The sequence below is a fragment of the Sturnira hondurensis genome, unplaced genomic scaffold, assembly GCF_014824575.4.
Source record: "Sturnira hondurensis isolate 20B ecotype Veracruz unplaced genomic scaffold, ASM1482457v3 Scaffold0013299, whole genome shotgun sequence".
NCBI lineage: Eukaryota > Metazoa > Chordata > Mammalia > Chiroptera > Phyllostomidae > Sturnira > Sturnira hondurensis.
In genome coordinates, this window is record NW_028085930.1 from 11693175 (window position 1) to 11707479 (window position 14305).

General features: G+C 37.0%; 1 pseudogene; it reads right to left on the minus strand.

Annotated features, from left to right (window-relative positions):
* Positions 1–14171: 14171 nt before the first annotated feature.
* On the minus strand, positions 14172–14305 carry LOC118997610 (uncharacterized; annotated as a pseudogene).

A 14305-nucleotide genomic window follows, 5' to 3' on the forward strand; every position in this document is an offset into this window, starting at 1 on the left:
AATCTGTTACTTACCAAAATGTGTGGGCAGACGCCACATACAAAATCTTATGCCCACACTTGTACAGAGGCTAATTCTCATCATGGTTAATGTATAAGACTATGTAGTTAGAGACTGATCCTAAATTAGAGTACAGTGTGAAGAAACAGCATTTAGTAACAACGTGCCATGTGCTAGAAAATTCTAGGTTCCATAACTATTTTATTTCATTTAATCTTCATAATGTATATACATTATATATAATACAATACAATATAATATAATATGATAATAGTATAGTATATATAACCTTGTTTCCTTTTTCCTCTCATCCTCTTGTTATATAGCATAAGATATATTAGCCTTATATCATAGAATCTGAGTGCTGTTAACTTTATATCATGGTATGTAAGTCATAGAATACCAGGGAGAAGAGGAAACATCATTCAAGGACTCTACAACCTCTTCTGAGGAAAAGACTAGTGTGTTTTCACTTGCACATATGATAGCTACCAGTACATCATGTTAGGCAGAAGTGTGTCTTGGTCAATGTCTCTATTTGAAGATGAAGTATGATTTAAGAGAGATATGTATGAGTGAGAAGTTGCCAGGGGTAGACTAGTGATGGTTAATTTTAATGTGCCAATTTGCCTGGGCCACAGTGCTCAGATATGTGGTTGAATATTTTCTGTATGTTTTTGGATGAGATTAGCATTTAAACAAATAAATTTTGAGTAAAGCATATTCCTCTCTATAACATGGGTGGGCTCCATTCGATCAGTTGAAGGTCTGAATAGAACGAAAGATAAACCTCCCCTAAGCAAAATGAAACTGTATGGCAAATGGGTTTGGACTTGAGTGGCAGCATTGGCTCATCCTTGGTTCTCCAGCCTGGTGATACACCCTGCACCCTGTACACACACACATGCGCGCGCACACACACACAAGCACCATTCAGTGAAGGAAGGACTCAGATCTCTATCATATAGGTGAGGAAAATGAAGCTCACAGAGTTAGCTCTCCAAGATTGAAAGACCAATAAATAGGAGAGTTAGAATCTGAACCCTCATTCTCTAATGTGAAAGCTAATGTTCTTTTGAAACTTCTACATGGCCCTCAAAAGAAGCTTCTAATAATCAATAATGTCATCAATTATTGATCGTTGGGGTACTAACTATGATCACCTATTACCTGTCTTGTTGCCTATATCTAGCACAATGGCTGACACAAGACTAACTAAAAACATGCATAGGGACACCTCATATTCCCCCTCATACATGTACCCACATCACAAGCACATCTACATTCCCTACAGTATAAGTTATTTAATTCAAGGAAGTCTGTGATTCATGGGAATTGAGGCAATAGCTCATTTCTTCTCTCCAGTGTTTGATTCAAGGAGTATCACTGAGCAAGGCTGGTCTTCCTGACTTCTAGGAGCTTCCATTCCTCTGTGAAAATAATGTTTGACCTGTAAAAGGTTTCCTAACTTTCAAATTCAGACACTGGCAAATCACCATCCTGATTTGACTTATTCACATACCATCACAAAAACATGTAAGGAGCTGTTAAAAAGGAAACAGAGATAATATAGTGTCACTGTGTAACATCAGTCTCAACCTGAACAGTAACATTGCCATTTTTAAATACTTAAAGATAAATGCATAATTTTTTTAAAAAATTGTCTACGTGCAAACTAAAATCATGCAGTATTACCTGTAAGATGAGTACTTCACTTTGGGGGTAAAAACAGTCTAAATTAGAAGAACTTAAAGTCTTATCTAGATTTATCTCTATGTTTAAAAATTGACTACTGAACATTAGGTAATTCTGTAATTTACACCAGATGCAACCTTTCTAACAATCCTCCCAAATCTAAAATCTCTAAATGTAATAAGAGAGGTTCCTAGTTTTCTATACTTTAACCTCCCCACTGGCTGCTCATATACTCCTGCTTCAGCAAGATCCATAGGCCCTATAAAGTCTTCAAAGATACAAGAGAATTCACATGTTTAAAACTTCAAGGGATATTTTGTAGAGATTTTTAAAGCCCCAATGAGCCCAACTATCTACATTTCATTTTCTTTTAACTTCTAAATCCTCACAGTTATTATACTTATTTTTATGTCTAAGAAACATTTTTATTCTGAAAGAACCATATTTTTAGTGAGAAGAGACAATGTCAAATGTTACTATTTTGTAAAGACTTCTATAAAGATTCTGGTTTGGAAGAACAACTTAGGAAATTAAAGTGCTAGTCTATTAAAATACCGTTGTACTGGAAATTGTTACACAAAATTTTTCTCTTTTTAACAGGCAAATTTATATTTTTGAAGAAAATCATTAATCAGAATTATCATTATGATAGAAAGGATCACTTCTCAAACTTCAAAATATTCATTTATGTGAACTTTCAGATCCCCATATGAACCACTGAGAACATGGCAGTAGAATAAAACTTTAGTCTGGCTAACACTCTACATGTTATTCTTCAATTAATGTCTCATGCCCTTTGTTAAAAAAAGATTGAAATCTCATGTGCTCCTTTGTGGAGGTGACTTTGCCTGCTAGTCCCCCTGTCCGCAGCGGATGAAAGTAACACTACCAAGACATGATCTGCTTGAGAAGGAGAGATGGCCAGTCTCTCAGAGGAGAAAGACCAAGAACCACTTCTTCAATGGCTTTTACTGGGTTGTAATACACAGGAATACAGGCAGTAAGGATCAAACAGTAGATAACATTTCAAAGAAATTGGAGGGCTTAGTCTGAGTCAGTGTCTGTTAGGAAAGGGGGTTACAGAAATGTTGGGAGACATACTTATTTCCTGCTCAAACCTTTGTCATATGAATGAAAGCACACTTAGCAAAGCAGGCTTCACAAGACTTTTAAGAACTCTTTCTTATGCCCGATCATCCCGGATCCCGCTCTACCTGGCTAGGGGCTACACTGCCTCCCTCATCACAGGTTTTCAGGCTTAAGTGGATTAGAGCCAGGAAGGACTAGGGGACTAGGGGACTTGGGCTAGGTCAAAATAGCCAGGGGGCAAGGGTACACCACTCCCTCTTTGTTTAGCCCCTCGAGTCCTTCCATGATGGCCTCCCAAGTGATCACGTCTGGCTTAGGTTGCCCCACCTCTAGGGGTATTACCCATCTCTGACTATCCAACCATGCATTGGGGGCTGGGGAGAAGCAGAAGCAACGCTTGCTACCAGAGATGAGCTTTGTCACCTTAGTGGCTTGCATTCCGGAGGTCGTTCACTCAGCCTTAACCATGGGGGGCAGTTACAACTCCTGAAAACAGGCAGAGCGGTTCCCAACACTCCTTGAATTTTTTAAATTAAAAGTAATTATTGTTCTACTTCTGGCCAAAATGGAGCAACAGGCCAATTACCTGCTTACCTTGACTGCCCACTGTCTTAAAAACCATTATTTAAAGTATTTTGGCAGCTTTTAAACTTGTTTTCTTGGGTACAACCACCTCAGAAGAGAGTTTGGAAATTTCTTTATAAATAGACTCCTACCATTATAGTTTAGCAGTTCCATTCATATTTGTTTACCTGAAATGAATGAAAGCATGTGTCCACACAAAGACTAGCAATGAAAAAGAATGGACTATTGAAACACGCAACAACCTGGACCAATCTATAATTATGCAGACTGGAAGGAGCCAGACAATAAAGAGTATATACTGTATAATGTGACCTATATAAAACACTAGAAAATATAAACTAATCTGGAGGGATGGAAAACAGGTAAGAAGTTGTCTGATACCAGGGTTGGGGGTAAAGAAATGATTGGGGATGATGGCTATGTTCTCAATCTTGATTTGGCAATGGTTTAATGGGTTTGTAAGTAGATCGAAGTTATCAAATTATATACTTTAAATATACACATTTTCCTCTTTGTCAATTATCCTTTAATAAATCCTTTATTTTTTGTCATAAAATCCTTGTCATTTTATCCTTTAATAAAGGATATTTGTCAAATATCCTTTAATTAATCTATTAAATGCTTTGGTGAGTAATTATTGTGACTAAAACTTAATCTAAGCCATGGACAGAGCACCATGTTCTTTTCAAGTACTCCTCTAATCCCCAAATTACAATATACCGCTTACTGGAGAACTCCTTCCTTCCACCCCACCCAAATCCCTAGCTGAAATACAAAATTTCAAAAGGGAAGGGACAGCATCAGCAAGAAAGCCTGGCTCACAGCAGTCAGAATCCTAACTCCTTATGTCATTTAGTGCTTTTTTAAAATAATGGAAAGTTGCCACCTTTACAAAAATTAGTATTTTTATTCTTCACAGGTAAGTATTTTTAAAGGAAATTGTACTATCAATATCTGATTGAGCAGATTTCTATTCTCCCTAGATTTAATGTTTTCCATCTGCAATATAAAAGAAAGAAAATGCACAATTATGCTAGTAAGATTCTCCCTTTCAATAATGTTTGCACTTCTGAATACCGCATTTAAAAAGGAAATAGTAGCACTTGAAAAGTTAAGTAAGAAGATAAACAAAATTGAACACAGAAAAAATAACTGTCTGGAGACATGCTGAAATACACTTAAAGACTGTCTGAGACAGCAGCTGATCAGCCAGTTTATCTTTTAAACAGCTGAGCATCAGTCAGGTATACATCTTGGACCTAGAGATTGACAGGGGAGGGGAAAGTCCAACAAAAATATCAATGGATGAAAAATTGCTTCTTCCCAGGAATCAGGCAATTGAGGCCCAAACTTCTATTCCAGGATAAATTGTCACTTTTCACCGGGCATTTTTTAATATACACAAATATCTTGCTTAATGACTTTCATATGTTTCTGAAAATTCTACCTCTAAGGGAAGAGTTATTAAGGAAAAAGATTTCTTTGGATTTTAAATAGAAAATTCATGGCATCTTCCATCCCAACACATTATATACAAAATACATCAAGTGAATTATATAAATAAAATCAATAGACATCAAAACAGACTAATTTAAAAAATCACCTGAGAAATATATCAATTGAGCAATGAAAGCAAGCTGGTATAAGAAACAGAAATTAATGTGAAGGTTAATAAGTACAGCTCGTCTCTAAAATGTAATGAATTGGAAGTTTATAGCGCTCAGTGTAAGAAGAAGAGAAGATTTAACAGAAAGTTGTGTGTATCCTGGCTGGTGCGGTTCTGTTGAATGGGTCGTAACCGGCAAAGGGAAAGTTTTCTGGGTCAATTCCCAGTCAGACACATGCTCACGTTGTGGGTTCAGTCCCTGGTTGGGGTACGTATGGGAGGCAACGGATCGATGTTTCTCTCTTGCATTGGTGTTTCTTTCCCTCTCTTTCTCTCTTCCATCCCTCACTCTAAAAAATAAATAAATAAATAAAAATAAATAACAATACAAAATACACAAAAAGAAAGTTGTATATGATGGAGAAGGGCTGCAAAGGAGTTATTTTTTGGAAAACACCTTTTTCTTTCTGCATCACTTTTTTCATGAATTGTTTTTAACCTTTGGTGAGCTTACAGTCTTCTTAAATTCAAACTGGACTTAAAAATAAAGTTAGAGCACAGAGGAAAACTATCTTCTAAGGCAAAATAAAGGTTAAGAGAGCCTTCCAAAGCAAGCGAAAATAGCACACAAACATACCACAGAATAAAGAGACGTACGAAGGACACCTCCTAACCTTCTTTCTTGTGTACATATACACAGCAGATTATTTTGGGCTTGGCCAACACAGGAGTCCAAATACAATTGAACTAGATGCATTTGGTTTTCTCTGATTAGCAACTTTCATGGAGTAAATTGGTGAGTATATGTTTGCGTAAACCAGTGAAGTCAACGTATCACTCCTTATAATATACTTAGTGTTGTTTTGGTTATGAAAGAAAAACAGTAGTTACATTGAATAAACAGGAGTTGTCCCAAAATAGGTAGACCTTCTGCAGAGCCATCACCCGGAGAGAGTTGTGTGAGATGTGTCTGTACCACGCTTGGGGAGGAACACTCAGTCGACTTGGCTGATTTTCTCCCTGTTTTTCTTCCGTAGTGGGTAGAAGTTTTTACAGTAGTGAAAAACAGCTTCGGCCCCGCCATCCCAAACTTGTCCATCAAAATTTGTCTTGTGATTCATGGAATCAGAGCTTCACCAGGAAGTCCCATTTCTAGAAAGTTGAGGGTTTTTAGCCCCCAGTCCTGAAGAAGAAATATGACCAATCTCTGTCATTCTTTCTTAACAAAGAATACACATTTAAAACCCGGGTGGAATTGTGCATTAAATGTGGCCTCCAAGGAGGAAGTGAAGTCTCATTACCACAGTTGTCTTAGCAGAAGAGCAAAGAGGCATGTGTTCATGGGCAGCACAGTTGCATTCCTGGGGGGCTGGTGCACAGCCATGAACTTGGTTTAAGAGAAGGCTCACTGGAGTTAGGTGATATGAGGTAAGCAATGTACTTGGTCAGTGGCCAGCTCTTGCCTGAAGCACTCATAAGCAAATGAATTCTTACACAATGTTTTTCCTCACAAAATGGAATTTCAAAAGAAAGAGTGAAAGCGGGAACCCTTCGAATAAACATTAGTGATAATAACAAAATTTTCAAAGCCTCTATAGATATACAAGTGCTATTTTGCTTTCCCTCCCTTCTGTATAGAATGCATAAAGGGCAGCCATTACTACTTTACTGCTGTGTAAAAGTGAGGAAACTAAAAAGTTGTCTGAAGACACATAGTCAAAACACATCACTGTATCCATGAAACCCAAGTCTCTGGATTTCAAAATCAGGTCTTCCACTTGCAGATTTCGGCTTTCTCCTATTGCCATACATGCCAGAGTGTAAAAATAAAGGTAACACCAGAAAGCTGTATTTTCCCCCAATCACCACAGTGTTCACTGAGGGATGTATCCTTGTTTAAATAATCCATATACGGACTACAAAAACCTACTAACGAGACAGTTTCTTTTCCAGTTATCTTGCTTTATGTTGATAATTACACCTTTATTTGACTTAATTTTTTGAGTGCACCTTCTCCCCTCAAGTAGAAAAGTCATATATGTCCATCAAAGAAAACTTGAACAAATGTAAAAAAATATATAAAAAAGATGACAGCCCAATTTCTAAAGCATTCCGAAAGGATGCAAGGAATGGCATAGCGTTAGGAAAGCACGATTCCACAGGCATAACTCAGAACTGTGGGTCTCAAAGTGTTGTCCTTAATTCAGAGATATTGGGAACTTCCCCGGAAAGCACCAGGGAACTTTTCCTGAATGCAGATTCTCGGGTACCACCCCAGACCAACTGACTCAGTAACCCTGTGGTCAGGAACCAGCAATCAGTATTTTAACAGTCCCGTCAGGGGATTCTGGTATAGCTGAATCTGAGAAACACTGGTTTAGAGAAAACAAGGAGATAATGTTCATATTTTTAAGTAATTGCCAGTTTGCTTTTTTAAGTGAGAGTTATTTATTTGTCACTGCTTCAAAGTTCAGAATAGGTCCAATGAAGAGACATTTTGAGAAGGTAGATTTTGACCTAGTTCAGGTGAGAACTTCCGATGGAGTAAAGCTGTCGGGGATGTGACTGAACCCACCTGGGGGCGACAGGGTGTCTCCAAGCTAAAGCCGGGGCAAAGTGCCTCTGCGGGGTGGGGACAGGGGTGGGAGGAGGGAGGAGGTAAGGGTGTGGTTGTCTGGAGCTCTGGGAAAATGTCCGTGGCTGTGTCTAGATCTTCATTACCAATACTCGGTTCTAAACTCCGCTTCAATTTCCAGTATCTCTGTGTTAATGAAGTGAGGACTAGATAGCATTAATAATTATTCTGTTGCTGACAAGAGATGATGAAGAGGGAGCCCAGAGCTACGCTCTTCATAGCCTTATGCCAGGAATTTTAAAAGTGTGCTGCAAGAATTTTTAAAACCTGCAATACCTGACTATTTAGTCAGAGGCACTGACCTTTCCCCCTTACATTGTCAAATAAAAATTAAAGCAGCCACCTGGTATGAATAAATCAAAATTATACCTATTTTTTGGTAGATCAGCAAAAAATATTTTTTGGTGTGCTGCAGAACTTTGGTAATTAGTTTGTGTGCCATGAGGTGAAAATGGTTGAAAATCCCTGCCTTACCAATGCCTCATTTCTTTGTCTAGAGTTTTTCAACACTTCAGTACCTGACTTTACCTAATCAGCCCTCTACCTAATTAATGCCCGGTTCTGAGCAAAAAAAAAAAAAAAGTTCTATTGAAAGCGTCAGCCATCGATAGCTCCAGTTTTCATTCTGGTTCTCCTTTCAAGTAGTTCTGTAGCTCAGTTTCTTCCCTGTGAAATTAAATGTTTGGAAGAGATGACTCTGTAAGTCCCTCTCAGCTTGAAATTCTATGTACCACACACTGAGTTTCTCTTCTATACACCTAACACATTCAGCCGTCACCCCACCAGACTTTCTAAGACTTAGAGTGAAATAGTTGATTCTTCATTTGTTAATAGAAGTTATTTGCCATCCAAACAGGAAGGGCATGGTCTTTACACTTTTGTATTCTTCCCAGGTCCTAGATCCTGACCTAGAATTACAGAATGATCATCTAACAAAAAAGTGATGAGCTCAGAACAATTTCTTTGTATATCCATAAGCTCAAGATGGAGTCTGACTGTAGTGGCTAGCAGACAGCTTCCTTAATGGGTAAAAAGTTTTTAAATGAGGTTTGACTAATATCTTTTGCATCGTTACAAAGAGGAAAATAGAGAAATCTGGTAACCGAAGAAAGTGAAATCCACTTTACTTAATGTGGACCTCTGTCTCTGGTGTGCGGGTCCTCTGTGTCCAAAGATAATTAGCACTTTATAATGCTAATTATTATAATTATGTCTGAGAAAAAAATCATTAGGGGGTAAGTCCGTTCACTGATTTTCAATTGCCCCCTCTGTTTAAAAATAAGGTCACTTTTCTATGAAAGAGCTCAAAGCAAAAAGAGGGTTATGGAAAATTCTGTATAGGGATAGCCCTGAGTTTTTAATATTCTTATAATTCTGTGATGTGTCTGGGAACTGAACAGGGAGTAAAATAGTGAAGGCTATTTAGTCTAGGAGACTAAAAATCAGGCCCAGAAGAGCAAATGTTTCTATAAAAGTTGGTGGTCAAATAGTCATTTAGTTACCCTTCACCATGTGCCTGGCTCTGTGCCTATGGGAAGCTATTTCCAGGTGCTACTTCCTTTAATAATCTTCCCCACAATTCCATAAAGCAAATACTAGCACCTCACTCTTTTACAGATATCAGTTTGCCCAATATCATATATATATAAGAACTGGAAAGCTTGTTTCTGACTCAGGTTTGTTCAGTCCAAAGTTTATGGCTGTAAACACTTGGCTACCCTGTATTTCTGTTAAAACGCACCATTTATGTTAGGACTCTAGACATACTGAACTAATGTATGGGGAGGAGGGGCTCAGTCTTGAAATACCTGGAACATACGTTGTTTGAGAGAAGCCCACTGTAAGCCAATAGGGAATCTAGCCAAGAAGAGAGCTGAGAACACTGAGAGCCCCAGAAGAACAGCTGTGGCCCAGTGGGAAAAATTTGGGCGGGGGTGAGGGTGAGGTGAAAATAGCCTGTATGTGAAGACCGGCTCCATCTCAGCCTTTCTGGGCCACCATGAAAGAAGCCCTCCGCTTTGCGAGGCCTCGGTTACTAATTCCTAAAACGGCAGCGCCTGCATTGCCCTTTTACTACTGATCCTATTGCTACTATTAGCTCCATGGTGACCAGTTGCTGAGACCTTGCCAGGAACCAGGCAAAAAGCCAAACACCTCACGTGCATTGTCTTATTAAATGCTCAAAAAATGTTGCTGTCAATCCAATTTTACATACAAGAAAATGTTCAAAGAAACTAAGTAACTCGTATATGAACGTGCTTTGTAATATGTGAGACACCATACATAGTTGATACAATTTTTACTAAAAACCATCAGCTAAGGAGGAGGAACTGGCCTTTCATCTTTCTAAGATGAACAGTTGTCTCTCTGTTTAATGGTTTTTTTAAAATCCCCTTGTGACAAGCTCCAGAGGACAAATAATTTATTTCTTGTGGTGTATGGCTCTCTAAATGAATTAATTGATAGGCAGCCCATTGTCAGGCTGAAGGATATGGAAATAAAACAGACATAAGATGTTCTCTACCAAACTAATTTGTGCTTTAAACACATAAATAATATTTTTTAAAGTAAATGTATGTTTACTTTCTCTTCCTGCTTCTCTTTGGATCTGCAAACCTGTGTCTGTGGAGTCTTTGTGCCATCGTTTGAGAAGTTTGTCTTTGTTTTTTGAGTAAGTGGAATTAAAAAGTAAATATTGCTGGGGAGACTGGGGGTTGTAAAGTAACTCTTTCAATCCAATCCTGCCTCCATTTATGAAGGGGAAAGAAATAATAGTAAAATAATTCTAATAATAAAATAGCAAGAGCCTGTTCTTTTTCAGGGGACCATGCGGGCAAAGCTATTTTCAAAGCATCGCTAAGATACTATGTGCTTCATCACGGTGCTATCACGTGCATCGACCGTGCAAAATTAATGATGCCTTAGTACAAATTAAGGCCAAGAAAACAAACTGGACTGATAGCAATTGTACTTTTCACCAATGTTCACTTGCAGGGGGAAAAAGCCATCAGCATTTTTTCATTTAAGAAAGTCTTTGGTGAAGTAGTAAAAATATTAATTTCATTAAATCTCTACCCCTGAGTGCAAGACTTTTTAATATTCAGTGTGATGAAGTGGAAGGAATATTCAAAGCACTGCTGTTTCATACTGAAGGTTGATGGGTGTCTCAAGGAAAAGCACTTGTGTTGACTGAGATCTGAGCTCAACTGGCCCCTGCTATTCAAGGATCTCCATTTTTACCTGAAACAATGATAGTCAGACTGTGGGTATTTAAAGCTGTATATTTGGCAGATATTGTCTTGACAATAAAGGAAAGGAGCCTGTGGCTTCAGGGAAAGCAACTGACAATACTTACGGCCAATAATAAAATTAACACTTGCAAGCAACAGTGACTTACTGTCCTGATAAGCCCAATGGTGATGTTGAAAAGTGTGATTTGGGGATGTTATATCATGAAGTGTGTCAAAGACTAGAAGATCTGCATAACTCTGAAAAATCAGATTCTTCAACACACAATTTTATATAATCATGAATGAGTAAAAGACCCATTAAAGTATAAGGTAAATCATTGGATTTTTAACTCAACAGAATATAAAACATTTACTTTTCATTTCGTAATGTAACTAAACTTTAAAAAGCTACCACTTGTTGAATTTCAGCTAGTAGCAAAGGAAAGGGTCTACAATGATAAGAAAGGGCTGTTAAAACAGTTTTTCAATTTTCAGCTAAATTTCTATGAGTTGTGTATATTTCACGTATATTTCAAATGAGGGCAGATTGACGATAAAGCAAATATGAGAATCCAGCAGTCATCTCTTAAGCCAGATATGAAAGAGATTTTAAAGTTGGAAAAATATAACTATTTTTCATGTTATTTTTGTTAATTGCAATTAGTTTATTATTATTATTTTATAATCAATTCATATATATGCATTTACAATAATATTCTCAGCTTTAATTTCCTAAATGGTAAATATCAGTTTACACATGATACCCACATGAACCAAGGCAATTTCAGGATCTCAGTAATTTTTCAGAGGTTAAAAGGGTCCGAGAAAAAACAATTGAGAACGGCTAGTCTAAGGAAATAACGGATCGTCCAAACTGCCTTTGGGTGTATAAAATGATATGACTTTTCTCTGGGGTAATTTAAATGACTAAAACTATTAAAATTTGAATAACTTTTACCAACAATTTTCACCTCTAGTAGTTTATTCTTAACAAAGAATTGTGAATTGGTGTAGACATTTACTATTAGAATTTTTATCACAGTGCAATTATATAGAACCAGAAACACCTGCAAATATCCAGGGGATTTTTAAAAATAATTTTTAGTGTCCTCTTAAGATGGAATATTATACAAACATTAAAAATAGGTTAAGATAATTTATGGCATTGAAAATGTTAATAATATATTAAATTTAGAAATGATACAATGTAGTGGCTATCAAATAAACTTATTTTGAAAATCTGACATGAAAACTCTCCCCTCCCCCATATATTTGCCTGTTATATTTCTGGTTTTCTGTATATCTGGAAATGCTAGTAATGAATTTGGAGGGAGCGTGTGTGTAATGGCTTTTTGTTAATGCTTTTAATCTTTTGGATTTTCTTAATTCTTACAGAAAATACATTATTTTTATCAGAAAAAAGTTTACAATGTGGTAGATGAATTGTGACCTTTGGATTTTTATTTTTAGTCTTTTGTTGCTGAGTTTTGGTAGGAGAGGAAAGAGAGAATGTGGGAATTTAAGGAGAGAGGGAGAAGAGAAGCGCATTGCAGGCACACTAAGGAAAAGGTCTGTGAAAGGTGGGCTAAGAGAATAGACTGGTATTGACGACTTACGCTGGCTCAGTTTATTATGTGAAGGGTTGAAATGTGAAATTGCCATTTTTGTAGGTCAAAAGTGATTGAAGATCAGCATTCATATAGTGTTCAAAATAAATAGCTCATTTAATGTAATAGATTATGCCCATCATGCAGTTGAGAAAATGAAAATCAAAAGTTGAATGGCTTGCTGTAGTAACACAAGCTCATGTTTTTATTATTTCTGCTTTTTTAATTGTTGTTTGAATATAGTTGTCTCCATTTTCCCACCACCACTTCCCCCTGCCCCACCCTCCCCCACCTCCCACCCTCCATCCTTCCCCGCTTTGGCTTTGTCACATTTTCTTTTCTTTAAAGTTTTATCTTAAACCAGCTTGAGGGGGAGATCTATTTAATAGTGATATGGGATATATTCAGGAACTGAAGATTACATGCAATTTCTTTCCAGAAAATCTTTGTCTACATATCTAAGATGGTGGAAGACACTCCAAAATAAACAAGGTGATTAAATTGTATGATGTGCCCTTAGTCACTAATTAGTTTAGCTACTAGTAAAGTCAGTAAACAAAAACAAACCATTTAGTTATAATACATATATTATAAATAAAGACCAGATAAATTTTCAAGAATTCATTGCTTGGTCTCTTTCACAAAAAATTTTGAGCCTCTGGAAGGAAAAGTCGTGTGATAATCTATGAAATTCACCGTTTATCATGTGCCCCTCCAAATAAAACAGCTTAAATAAAGAAATGAGACATAAAAATATCAACTGAATGTTGGGTGACAAAATCAAAGAGGAACCCCATTGAAGGTAAAGAGAAAAAAAATTGCAAGAAAAAAGGAACTGGAAGGAAATATTAAAAAGAAAAATGTTTGTTAAAAAGCAAGCTCTGAATATATTCAACCCATTTAAAAAATTCTAAAAGACATAATGAACAATAGACAAATCCTATTTTAATAGGAGAAAGTATAATTCAGGGAATAAAGTTGAAAATTCAGAAGCACACTCTAAATGTTAAGCTGTAGAGGAGTAGAGATGACCTTGGGAAAGGTGAAATGTAAAAAACTTGGACAAAGTGACCCAGAACCACCTGGGTAATTATTTTTGGATGTAACTTATCCTAGGCAGAATCAGGAAAGGCAAGAGCTGGAAATAAACTAGTATGGATATGTATGGGTGGAAGTGGGTGAGAAGAGAGTATGTTCGGTTCATGCAAGCACCCAAATTATGAAGCCAGTTTGGTGCTATTAATGTGAAACACCAAGAGAGGCACCCTTTTTGGGGGATAAGGTAGATCTGACAAAGTTAAATAGAAATTCTTAGGTCAGAAGCCCTCTCAAGACACTGCAATGTAAGATATGGAGTCACTGTGTACTCCATTAGAAGCTTTTTTCTGTTTGTCATGGCATGAGCATTTTGTAAAGTGCATTTAGTCAAGAACTGATATGACCCCAAGCCTCATTTTATGAGTATGAACATTCTAATTCAAAGAGGTGAAGTGACTTTCCCAAAGATTGTGCATGATTGCAAATTGAAACTCAAGCCAGATCTCATATGTACTAGTTCATTGTTTGTTTACGTTTTCATTGAGTGCCATGTGGGCAAACCTGCCTTTAACTAATGGTTCTCATTTCATTCTGTTTATCTAAAGCATTGACGATCTGAGTGAGAAGTGGAGAAGGAAATTACTGGACAGTATGGGATGGTTTGTGTAATTCTATACATGGAAGGAAGAAGTTGGGAAGGCTCTAGGGTATGCCTTTAGAATAATCATGAGTCTAAAAATAAAAGTTTTAAGGGAGTTACTAATTAAACTGATGAGAACAGACACTACACTTGATCTTAGCCAAAAGACTGAGAAGCGAT